Source organism: Chiloscyllium plagiosum, unplaced genomic scaffold (genome assembly GCF_037043375.1).
Source record: "Chiloscyllium plagiosum isolate Xiang-an unplaced genomic scaffold, Cpla_swu_hap1 HiC_scaffold_43, whole genome shotgun sequence".
NCBI classification, from domain to species: domain Eukaryota; kingdom Metazoa; phylum Chordata; class Chondrichthyes; order Orectolobiformes; family Hemiscylliidae; genus Chiloscyllium; species Chiloscyllium plagiosum.
The window spans coordinates 13,481,440-13,494,039 of NW_028270181.1; the positions used below are offsets into that span (position 1 = coordinate 13,481,440).

General features: G+C 45.3%; 1 long non-coding RNA gene across 1 annotated transcript; it reads left to right on the forward strand.

The window, feature by feature from the left end:
• Positions 1-1,644: 1,644 nt before the first annotated feature.
• LOC122541710 (uncharacterized) lies at positions 1,645-10,821 on the forward strand. Its single transcript, XR_015754282.1, has 3 exons — positions 1,645-1,749; positions 10,129-10,221; positions 10,328-10,821. It is a non-coding gene; the product is annotated as an uncharacterized LOC122541710 (long non-coding RNA).
• Positions 10,822-12,600: the final 1,779 nt, after the last annotated feature.

Consider the following 12,600-nt stretch of genomic DNA (forward strand, 5'->3'; position numbering starts at 1 on the left):
TCTAAATTTGCATAAACACTGTCGTGTGTGTGTGTGTGTGTGTGTGTGTGTGTGTGTGTGTGTGTGTTAATTTGGTACTTCCCAAATATTCTTCCACTCTTACCCCATTTCCAGGCTTGAAGATAGCTGTGACCCCTTGATGTGGGGTGGGAGGAAGAGAAGCCCTTTGAGAGCAGGGAGGGGAGGGGGCATGGAGCTTGGCCAATGTTGCCTCAGAGTTTGCAACACCAAAGCTTCTGCCTTCTTGTTGTCCCAAACCTGGTACAATTTGTGCGTAAAGCCAACATTTTGTCAAAGTGTGTACTATCTACAAGGTGCACCTTCCAAACCCACAACCACTTCCATCTAGAAGGACAAGGGCAGCAGATACATGGGAAAACCACTCCCTGCAAATTCCCTTCCAAGTCATCCTAACTTAGAAATATATCGCTGGGTCAAAATCCTGGAATTCCCTCCCTAAGGGCATTGTGGGTCAACCCACAGCAGGTGGAATGCAGCAGTTCGAGAAGGCAGCTCACCACCACTTTCCCAAGGGGCAAATAGGGACAGCCAACGATGCTCACATCCTACAGATGCGTGTAAAAACATTCCAGTTCAAGGGGTGCAGACTGCTCTTAGAGATTGCTACGTTTGACCGTTCCAAAATTCAGACCACAAAGGAATCTCATTATTTACCCTTGGAATCAAGACAGAATATTCAGTGGCATGACAACTGTGTGTTATGAATTGTGTGCTACATGGGGTCTAATTGTCAGATGACAGATGTTCCAAACACAGAGAACAAGTGAATCAAATCACATTGAGTTTGCATATCATGGATATTACTCCTCTCTGCAGAGAGAAGGACAAATGCTTACTTTACAATGTCGCTGTAACCCATTGATGAATCCACAGCAGTGAATGGTTTCGACGTTTGCATTATAATTAGAGGAACAAACTACAGTGAATCATCACATAACTGCAACAGCGATTTGTCAACAATCCTCCATAATTTAAAAAAAATCCTTTTTTTAAAACACACAGGATGACCAAATGGTTTTGTCCATCACTAAAATGTGAATGATCTTGGTTTGCAATGGATCAGTGTCACAGGGAGAAAGCTCAGATTCAGCAGCAGAACCTGAACACGCTCATTCCTAACATTTGCAGAAATGAACAGTCACACAGAAACATCAGTTGTGCCTTTGGTCATAACAGTGGGAAGCGCTTTGGGAGAAACAACGATGACCTCTGAAGACTGGCTGCTTGTCATTGAACACATTGCACACAGGACCTCTACACTTATAGTCTTTCCATTACTTCTGTAAATATTTTGATTACTGAACATGCCATGTCATATAGTTAACATCACCTGGAGAACAATTACGGGCCATTGGTTTTTCTCAGCTTGCTCACTGAGATTCCCGATTGTGAAATCCAGATAATCATCGAGGAATGAGCATTCTATTTTGCTACCCATCATTCCAAATGCACGCTCCTGATTTACAATGGCGTGGTTCTTACCTGGCACCCAATACCACAAAACAATAAATGAGAGACAAACACATCATTCCTGGACAAGCTCCTGCTTGTTCAGTTGGTTTAGACTGTTACCTGCATCAATGAAAGCCAAGTCCCTTTTTACAGCACCAGCCCCAAACGACATTCCACTCTCCATCTCCATAGCAACACAGCTGATGATCCTCAACATATAGCTGGAGAGCGGCAGACAAGCCAGATGCAGACCCACACCCAGCCTTCTCCTGCTCGGTAAGCTATTTTGTACGTGATGCAAAAACAAAGCATAACAATATATGTTTTATTGCATCCCGACAGTCTGAAAGCAGGCCATTTGGCCCACACTGACCCTTTGAAGAGCATCCCACCCAGACCCAACCCTATCAGTGCAACCCTGCATCCCCCATGGCCAATCCACCCTAACCTGCGCATCCCTGGACAGTGCAGGACAATTTAGCATGGCCAATCCACCCTAATCTGCACATCCCTAGACAGTGCAGGACAATTTAGCATGGCTAATCCACCCTAACCTGCACATATCTGGACAGTGCAGGACAATTTAGCATGGCCAATCCACCCTAACCTGCACATCCCTGGACAGTGCAGGACAATTTAGCATGGCCAATCCACCCTAACCTGCACATATCTGGACAGTGCAGGACAATTTAGCATGGCCAATCCACACTAACCTGCACATATCTGGACAGTGCAGGAGAATTTAGCATGGCCAATCCACACTAACCTGCACATATCTGGACAGTGCAGGAGAATTTAGCATGGCCAATCCACCCTAACCTGCACATATCTGGACAGTGCAGGACAATTTAGCATGGCCAATCCACCCTAACCTGCACATCCCTGGACAGTGCAGGACAATTTAGCATGGCCAATCCCACCCTAACCTGCACATCCCTGGACAGTGCAGGACAATTTAGCATGGCCATTCCCACCCTAACCTGCGCATCCCTGGACAGTGCAGGACAATTTAGCATGGCCAATCCACCCTAACCTGCACATCCCTGGACAGTGCAGGACAATTTAGCATGGCCAATCCCACCCTAACCTGCGCATCCCTGGACAGTGCAGGACAATTTAGCATGGCCAATCCACCCTAACCTGCACATCCCTGGACAGTGCAGGACAATTTAGCATGGCCAATCCACCCTAACCTGCGCATCTCTGGACAGTGCAGGACAATTTAGCATGGCCAATCCACACTAACCTGCACATCCCTGGACAGTGCAGGACAATTTAGCATGGCCAATCCACCCTAACCTGCACATCCCTGGACAGTGCAGGACAATTTAGCATGGCTAATCCACCCTAACCTGCACATCCCTGGACAGTGCAGGACAATTTAGCATGGCCAATCCACCCTAACCTGCACATCCCTGGACAGTGCAGGACAATTTAGCATGGCCAATCCACCCTAACCTGCACATCTCTGGACAGTGCAGGACAATTTAGCATGGCCAATCCACCCTAACCTGCACATCCCTGGACAGTGCAGGACAATTTAGCATGGCCAATCCACCCTAACCTGCACATCCCTGGACAGTGCAGGACAATTTAGCATGGCCAATCCACCCTAACCTGCACATCCCTGGACAGTGCAGGACAATTTAGCATGGCCAATCCACCCTAACCTGCACATCCCTGGACAGTGCAGGACAATTTAGCATGGCCAATCCACCCTAGCCTGCACATCTCTGGACAGTGCAGGACAATTTAGCATAGCCAATCCCACCCTAACCTGCACATCCCTGGACAGTGCAGGACAATTTAGCATGGCCAATCCACCCTAACCTGCACATCCCTGGACAGTGCAGGACAATTTAGCATGGCCAATCCACCCTAACCTGCACATCCCTGGACAGTGCAGGACAATTTAGCATGGCCAATCCACCCTAACCTGCACATCCCTGGACAGTGCAGGACAATTTAGCATGGCCAATCCACCCTAACCTGCACATCCCTGGACAGTGCAGGACAATTTAGCATGGCTAATCCACCCTAACCTGCACATCTCTGGACAGTGCAGGACAATTTAGCATGGCCAATCCACCCTAACCTGCACATCCCTGGACAGTGCAGGACAATTTAGCATGTCCAATCCACCCTAACCTGCACATCCCTGGACAGTGCAGGACAATTTAGCATGGCTAATCCACCCTAACCTGCACATCTCTGGACAGTGCAGGACAATTTAGCATGGCTAATCCACCCTAACCTGCACATCCCTGGACAGTGCAGGACAATTTAGCATGGCCAATCCACCCTAACCTGTACATCCCTGGACAGTGCAGGACAATTTAGCATGGCCAATCCACACTAACCTGCACATCTTTGGACTGTGGGAGGAAACCAGAGCAAATCCATACAGACACGGGGAGAACATACGAACTCCACAAAGACAGTTGCCTGAGGCTAGAATCAAACTCAGGTCCCTGGCGCTGTGAGGCAGCAGTGCTAACCACTGAGCCACCGTGTTACCTGTATCAACAGGTCCGCTTTGGTGTTTTATATTCATTCTGAATTTGTATTCTGTACTTGTTTGATGTAATGGGAATATAACCCAGACATTATTATGGGTTTTCTTTGGAAACGTGTTTTGAAAAACACGGTTTTGCTTAACGTGAAGAATAAATAACTTTTATTTTTAATACCATACCTTGTATTGTATTGATGGACATTCACACATGACTATTCACTGTGGTGAGAAAGTGAGGTCTGCAGATGCTGGAGATCAGAGCTGAAAATGTGTTGCTGGAAAAGCGCAGCAGGTCAGGCAGCATCCAGGGGAACAGGAGAATCGACGTTTCGGGCATAAGCCCTTCTTCAGGAATGCCCGAAACGTCGATTCTCCTGTTCCCTGGATGCTGCCTGACCTGCTGCGCTTTTCCAGCAACACATTTTCAGCTATTCACTGTGGTGTACAACTACATATTAAAACAAGTCTGTCGCTCCAGCCCTTTGCAGCATAAACTTTACTGAGATGTTAGAACAAGGTGGAAAGTGATTCATTGTGATATGTAATTATGACATGGATAAGTATCTCCAAATCAAATGTCAGTTTTTTACAGAGCAGTTAAAATGAAAAATGACACAAGGCCACATCGTTGGTTGCAGGTTAGCACAGGTGTTTTAAACTAAGGATCTTAAGTACAAACCTAACCTGACTTGTCAAATAAGTTGTTAGATCTTTCCAACAGTTGAATCACTTGCGGGTACGGCCTCACGTTACCATTTAACTGTAAGTTAAACACCTCGAGAGTTGCCGTCCGGAGAAACTTGGAAGCCAGGTGAAAACAGCACAAGGAGCGCTGCTACATCAACGCCCCACCCACCCCTTTCCCACGACCACCTCCTGCCCCCAGTGTAACAGAGACTGCAGTAGTCACATCGATCTGTACAGCCACCTACAGACTCACCCTGAGAGTGGGAGAGAGTCATCCTTGACAGTGGGGGAGCGCCGATGATGATGACGATGATGAGTTAACTTTCCTCCTTCAGTTGTTCAGAATGCCCTGTTTTGAAAGAGCAGAACACTCTCGCTGTCACATCCTGGAACACCCTCCCTAATAGCATTATGGGTCCACTGCCACAAAATGGATTACAAAATGGATTCTGAGGGACAGTAACCCAGAAAGCGACACCCACAGCTCATGAATTAATTGAAAAATAAAACACACTGGAGGACAGGGAGCAGCACTGATTCATTTACAGCAGACATGGCCACAGATATTGCCACCTGGTTTCTAGTCTTATTTTTCCAGATCTTTGCCAAACCATTAACTCCTGTGTCAACTTTACTCCACACCATGTGACCCTGTGATGTTTCTCTTCCCGAATCCCTTGAAGACAGTACTTTATTCAAACAACCGCTCTTATTTACTTCAAAGGCACTTTTCTTGAAGAAAACACTTTCCTCTCTTCATAGGATCCCTACAGTGTTGGGGCAGGCCATTCAGCCCATACCAACTCTCTGAACAACATCCCACTCCCCGCCATGGCTAATCAACCTGGCCTACACATCCTTGGACAATCCACCTGACCTGCACATCTTAGCATTGTGGGAAGGAACCAGAGCACACCCACACTGACATAGGAAGACTGTACAAACTCCACACAGACTGTCATCTGAGGCTGGAATTGAAGCCAGGTCCCTGGGGCTGTGAGGAAGCAGTGCTAACCACTGTGCCACTCTAAGCTTCTGTTCTAAAATCCTCAGAACAGTAATTTTATTAACAGTTAGCTTTTGATACTCTGGTTAATAGATCCCTCTATCAATGTTTATTACAGGAGCCACTAAAGACATCATTTAATCACTCATGGTGTTATTACAAGATGAATATTTATTTATAGCTAATGAGTTGCTATCATTCATTTCCCTGCATTTCTTGTACATAGCACTCAAGACATCAAAAGGCAGAAGACAAGCAATATTTTCCTCTCGTGACAACTGAGAGATATCCCATTTATTTGAGAGCAGCTGTTGCTCCACAATATAAAGACATTAGACCAGCAGCTCTCAACCAATGTTGATATTTAATACAACTCACCATGCTGCAATTTCTAACACTGCACCCAAATCTCAGCTCAGCATCCCTGCAGCCGAATATCCTTTTGTCACAACCATCACACACCAAGAGGCACCCTCAGAAAGATTGCTGGGCAGTAAGCTATAGGAGATATTCAGTGCCTCACAGTTCATTCCTTTAAACCCGTTCCCACAGGGAAAGATCATCACCCTCTTGTCATTAAAATAAAACGAAGAACTGTGGATGCTGGAAATATTAAAGGAAACCAGAAATTGCTGGAGAAACGCAGCAGGTCTGGCAGGATATGTGGAGAAACAAACAGAGTGAACTTAGTCATAGAATCATAGAGCTGTACAGCACAGAAACAGACCCTCCAGTCCACCTCTTCTATGCTGACGAGATATCCTAATCTAATCTAGTCCCATTTGCCATATCCCTCAAAACCCTTCCTATTCATATACCCATCCAGATGCCTTTTAAATGTTGCAATTGTACCAGCCTCCACCACGTCCTCTGGCAGCTCATTCCATTCACGCACCACCCTCTGCGTGAAAATGTTGCCCCTTAGGTCTCTTTTATATCTTTCCCCTCTCACCCTAAACCTACGCCCTCTAGTTCCCACCCCAGGGAAAAGACTTTGTCTATTTATCCTATCCATGCCCCTCATAATTTTAGAAACCTCTGTAAGGTCACCCCTCAGCCTCCGACGCTCCAGGGAAAACAGCCTGTTCAGCCTCTCCCTATAGCTCAGATCCTCCAACCCTGGCAACATCCTTGTAAATCTTTTCTGAACCCTTTCAAGTTTCACAACATCTTTCAGATAGGAAGGAGACCAGAATTGCACGCAATATTCCAACAGTGGCCTAACCAATGCCCTGTACAGCCGCAACATGACCTCCCAACTCCTGTACTCAATACTCCGACCAATAAAGAAAAGCATTCCAAATGCCTTCTTCACTATCCTATCTACCTGCAACTCCACTTTCAAGGAGCTATGAACCTGCACTCCAAGGTCGCTGTTCAGCAATACTCCCTACGATCTTACCATTAAGTGTATAAGTCCTGCTCTAAATTGCTCTTCTAAAATGCAGCACCTCACATTTATCTGAATTAAATTCCATCTGCCACTCCTCAGCCCATTGGCCCATCTGATCAAGATCCTGTTGTACTCTGAGGTAACCCTCTTCACTGTCCACTACACCTCCAATTTTGGTGTCATCTGCAAACGTACTAACTATACCTCTTCTGCTCGCATCCAAATCATTTATATAAACAATGAAAAGTAGTGAACCCAGCACCGATCCTTGTGTCACACCACTGGTCACAGGCCTCCAGTCTGAAAAACAACCCTCCACCACCACTCTCTGTCTTCTACCTTTGAGCCAGTTCTGTATCCAAATGGCTAGTTCTCCCTGTATTCCATGAGATCTAACCTTGCTCACCAGTCTCCCATGGAGAACCTTGTCGAACGCCTTACTGAAGTCCATATACATCAGGTCTACTGCTCTGCCCTCATCAATCCACACTGTTACTTCTTCAAAAAAGCTCAATCAAGTTTGTGAGACATGATTTCCCACAGACAAAGCCATGTTGACTATCCATAATCAGTCTTTGCCTTTCCAAATACATGTACATCCTGTCCCTCAGGATTCCCTCTAACAACTTGCCCACCACCAATGTGAGGCTCACTTGCCTATAGTTCCCTGGCTTGTCCTTACCACCCTTCTTAAACAGTGGCACCATGTTTGCCAACCTCCAGTCTTCTGGCACCTCACCTGTGACTATCGATGATACAAATATCTCAGCAAGAGGCCCAGCAATCATTTCTCTAGCTTCCCACAGAGTTCTTGGGTACACCTGATCAGGTCCTGGAGATTTATCCATTTTTATGCATTTTAAGACATCCAGCACTTCCTCCTCTGAAACCTGGACATTTTTCAAGATGTTACCATTTATTTCCCCACATTCTATATCTTCCATGTCCTTTTCCACAATAAATACTGATGCAAAATACTCATTTAATATCTCCCCCATTTTCTGCGGCTCCACACAAAGGCCGCCTTGCTGATCTTTGAGGGGCCTTATTCTCTCCCTAGATACCCTTTTATCCTTAATGTATTTGTAAAATCCCTTTGGATTTTCCTTAACCCTATTTGCCAAAGCTATCCTCTTTTTGCCCTCCTGATTTCCCTCTTAAGTATACTTCGACTGCCTTGGTACTCCTCAAGTCCAGCAATCCTTCTTCAGCGCCATCTGTTTCGTACCTTCTTGTCATTCTGTTTTCGAACCCACATCACAAACATTGTCATGGCAGCATTTTAACTGTTACGTCGATTTAGCAGAATTATAGAAATGTCTCTTTTCAACCCGCCTGTAGGAATCCAGCACTTTGGCAAATCTATCGATCAGAGCCAAACAGTATGGTGCTGGAAAGGTACAGCAGGTCAGGCAGCATCCGAGGAGCAGGAGAGTCAATGTTTTGGGCATAAGCCCTTCATCAGGAGTTATCACCCAACGTGTGCTTCTTTAGCTTGGCATCAATTTTTATCTGATTACCTTCTTACGCAGTTTTTTGGAAACTTCTACCACATCAAAGGCACTATATAAATTACTAATCTTCGTTTGCTCAACATACACCAATGATATAGGACGTTAGGCCACAGATCGGCGATGATCTCATTGAATGTTGGAACAGGATCGAGGGGCTGAACTCCTGTTCCAATGTTCCTAACAGGGTTCAAAGAGAGGGCTTGCACGTCATTGGTGATTTTGTTCAGTTAGACTTGTTAAATCACAAATCCCGAGCAAATTGTGCTGCTGCACTTTGTAATCTGGTGTTTTGGAATTGCTATGTGGAACCTTGCAGTTCTCGCTCGGTCAATGCAAGTCATCAATCTCATTGTGATGGTGATTCGTTTTGCTTGAAGAGGCAAGAAAGATTTGTCAGTCAGAGTTATAGCCCGTAGCAAAACATTGCCTCATTTAGGGGGAAAAAAAATGAAAGAGTAAAAAACTGCTGAACAGCCTGGATTTGTGAATCAATAACTGTAATATTTCAAAGTTCCTTTATTATAAATAACTCACACATTCAGACAAGGCCTAACTCAGCCTCAAATTCCCTCACAATCTGAACTGATATAGCCTCATGTGTTGAACCATAAGACGTTGTAGCAGAAATAGGCCATTCAGCCCATCAAGATTCGTCCGCCACTCAATGGGACCATGGCTGGCCTCATTAAATGACAGAGCAGACTTGGTGGGCTGAATGGCCTAGCTGTAGATAGGTGGAGTTAGAAAGGTGTGGGTTTGGATTTTTTTTCCAGGCTTGAACCAGCGGCCTCTCAGTGCAGTGTGGAGGGAACACAGCATCAGTTGAGGTGCTGTCTTTATTGTTTCGACATCAAATCAAAGACCCATGTGTGGCTCGAGACAGCAAGAACGATCCCTTCGACTGGGCTTATTGCAGTCTTGTTCTCCTGGTTCCCCAAGAGGGGCAACAGCTGAGCTGGCTTCTGCCACGCAGCTGGACTTGAAAAGTGGCAGCTGCAACAGGTACGGCGGAAGGTTCTGGCAGAGGTGGGAGTTGCCCCCTCCCCTCCTACTGCTGCACAAACAAGATGTCAAAGAGGTCGTTGGCAAAGTTCATAATATGCAGAGCCGAAGGAAGCACGAGGAGGGTCACTGTGAGCTGTGTTGGAAGCCCTGCTGTGAAACTCCACTATAATAGCACAGCATAGAAACAGGAAAACCCAACCCATTATCTCGACAACAGCCTCTGGTTTTTTTTGCCAGTTGAGCACTCTGATCTGAAAGGCCCTGTCGACATCCAGGCTGTTTATCATTCACATGCCGCACACATTCGAATGGCTAAAATGCACAAACAAAAGAGAGAGGGAAAATAGATTTGTTTTGTTTTAAGACAGCAGTTGGTTTGGCTAGCAAATTAATAAAGCATAAATCTAATCAGTTTTGCAGAATAGTAGTCTGAGTAATAAAAGGGTTTTGAAAGAATGACTTTCTGCAACATTAGAATAATGGGCAGCATGTCCTAGATCCAACTCATTATAAATCTATGCTTATTTCATTACAGAGGCGCAGAAGCCCACAAGCTAGTCCGTGAATAACGAAAACAAATGCATAAACAGGCAGTGAGAAGGTAGCGCAGATTTCAGAAAATAAGAAGGTAATTAAATTATTTATTTTTGAAACAAGCTTGAGGTGAGTGCTGCCAGATATTAAGTTACCACAAAATGCTGCCTGATATTTCATTTGTGTTGAATGCCTTTCAGCTCTTTCAGCAGGCTGGTGTGGGTTGGGATTAACCCTCAGCTGGAACCATGTTCGGTCGTTGGCTCTGCTTCTGACACGTCAAGACGCTACATGTCGGTGAGGTTTCCAAACGGTAATGCAGCCTTCCCAAGCTCCACATTGAGAATGGTTCCACCACCATCAGTCAAGTCAGATGAACGTCGCCTTCCTCTGATCTCTGAATCCAATGCTATTCTGACCTCTGCAACTAGAAGGTCACAGGAATACAAGCGCAAAAGTCAAGGCCAGCACCACACTGAGGGAGTTGACATTAGTCAGAAGTTCCCATGGTTTAAAGTTAGATTTATTTAAGATTGTCACGTGCATCTTTCGAGAGTGAAATGTGGATAACGTTACCATGTTCCGCCACCATCTTGCATTACAAAAAAATTACTGAATAAATTGTATAAATTGTTAAATACTGAAAAAAAATATTGAATTGATATTACAGTTGGTTCTGCTATAACCAACATAAATTGGCTTCAACACCATTGAAGAATTTCGACTGTTATTTATAGAATGCAAACTGTCCTTAATCTGCATTGGCTATAATGCGATTGCACTCCCATTAGTTTAAATGACACAATTTTCTGATAACACGAGATCGCACAGGAACAGAACTATCACATCAGAACTGCTAAAACTGATGTTCATCTTTCCCTCTCTGTTGCCTTCACCCTCTCTGCTTCTCTGGGTCCTGACATCCAGCATTGTCCCCAGGGTCCTGCGATCCACTCCTTTCCTGTTCGCCGCTGGCACTGTCGAGCTGACCCCATGATGGACCATCGGCAATAGCGGCAGAAATTGTACTCCAATACAACCTGCCACGTTATGGCCTGGCATATCCCCCAGTCAACCATTACCATCCTGGTTCAATAAAGACCCACAGGAGGGCAATGCCCGGAGATGAGATGTCAACCTGGTGAAGCTACAAAACAGGACTCCCTGTGAGTCAAACAGCATAAGCAGCTAGTGAAAGACAGAGCTAAGCCACTCGATAACCAACAGATTCGAGCTGAATAAAATGCAAAGAACTGCAGATGCTGACAATCTGAAACAAAAACAGACATTTCTGGAGAAATTTAACCAGTCGGGCAGCATCTGTGAAGAGAAAAACAGAGTTAATGCTTTGAGTCCTGGAGCAGAGGGGTGATCTTATTGAGGTTGATAAAATCATGTTGAGTATGGATAGGGTGAATGGGCAAGGTCTTTTCCCCAGGTTGGGGGTGTCCAACATTAGAGGGCATAGGTTTAAGGTGAGAGCGGAAAAATTTACAAGGGACCTGAGGGGCGATTTCTTTTGTGCAGAGGCTAGTGCTTGTAGGGAACAAGCTGCCAGAGGAAGTGGTGGAGGCTGGTACAATTACAACATGTAAAAGGCATCAGGATGGGTATATGAACAGGAAGGGTTTAGAGGGATTATGGGCCAAATGCTGGCAAATGGGACTAGATTAGGTTAAGATATCTGGTCGGTGTGGACGGGTTGGACTGAAGGGTCTGTTTCCGTGCTGTACATCTCTGTGACTCTATGAGTCTACTGATCCTTCATCAAAACTGAAAACAGCTGGGAAATGATGCCCATGACAGTGGGGAGGGGGGTGGGGGGGAAGGAGAGTGAATAGAGTATATATGAAGATGGGACCTAGAGATACAGAGAGAGAGAGAGAGAGGGATAGCCAGACAGAGAGATTGCTGATGATAAACTGAGGGACAGATAAATGCTGGGTGAGGTGCTAAATGGTTGAAAATATGTAGCTATGCTGGGATCAGACCATAAGAAAAGAAGCTAGGGTTTGAGGGGGAAAGTAATGACCATCAAAGAGGGTATTCACTTACTGTCGTTGTTAAACTCAATGTTAAGACCTGAAGACTGTAAGGTACTAGGTGCAAGATGAGGTGTTGTTCCACCAGGTTGCACTGAGCTTCACTTGAGCTCAGCAGCAAGCTAGAGACACAAACATTAAACATCTGCAATCTAATGGACTCCAAAGGCCTACACCCCAGGCATCCCAAAGAAGTAGGTGCATTTTTCAGTTAGCAGGCTGTAACGAGGAGTTACACAGGGATCAATGTTGGGATCTCATCTGGTACAAGCTGGTTAATGTCTTAAACAAAGAGACATGAGCAATATATAAATGTTTATTGACAATATGAAGCCAGTTGGAAGAGCTAGCTGTGAGGGGGAGACAGAGAGATACCAAACAGACACAGACAGGTTGAGTGAGTGAGCAACATGATGGAGTATAATATGTGG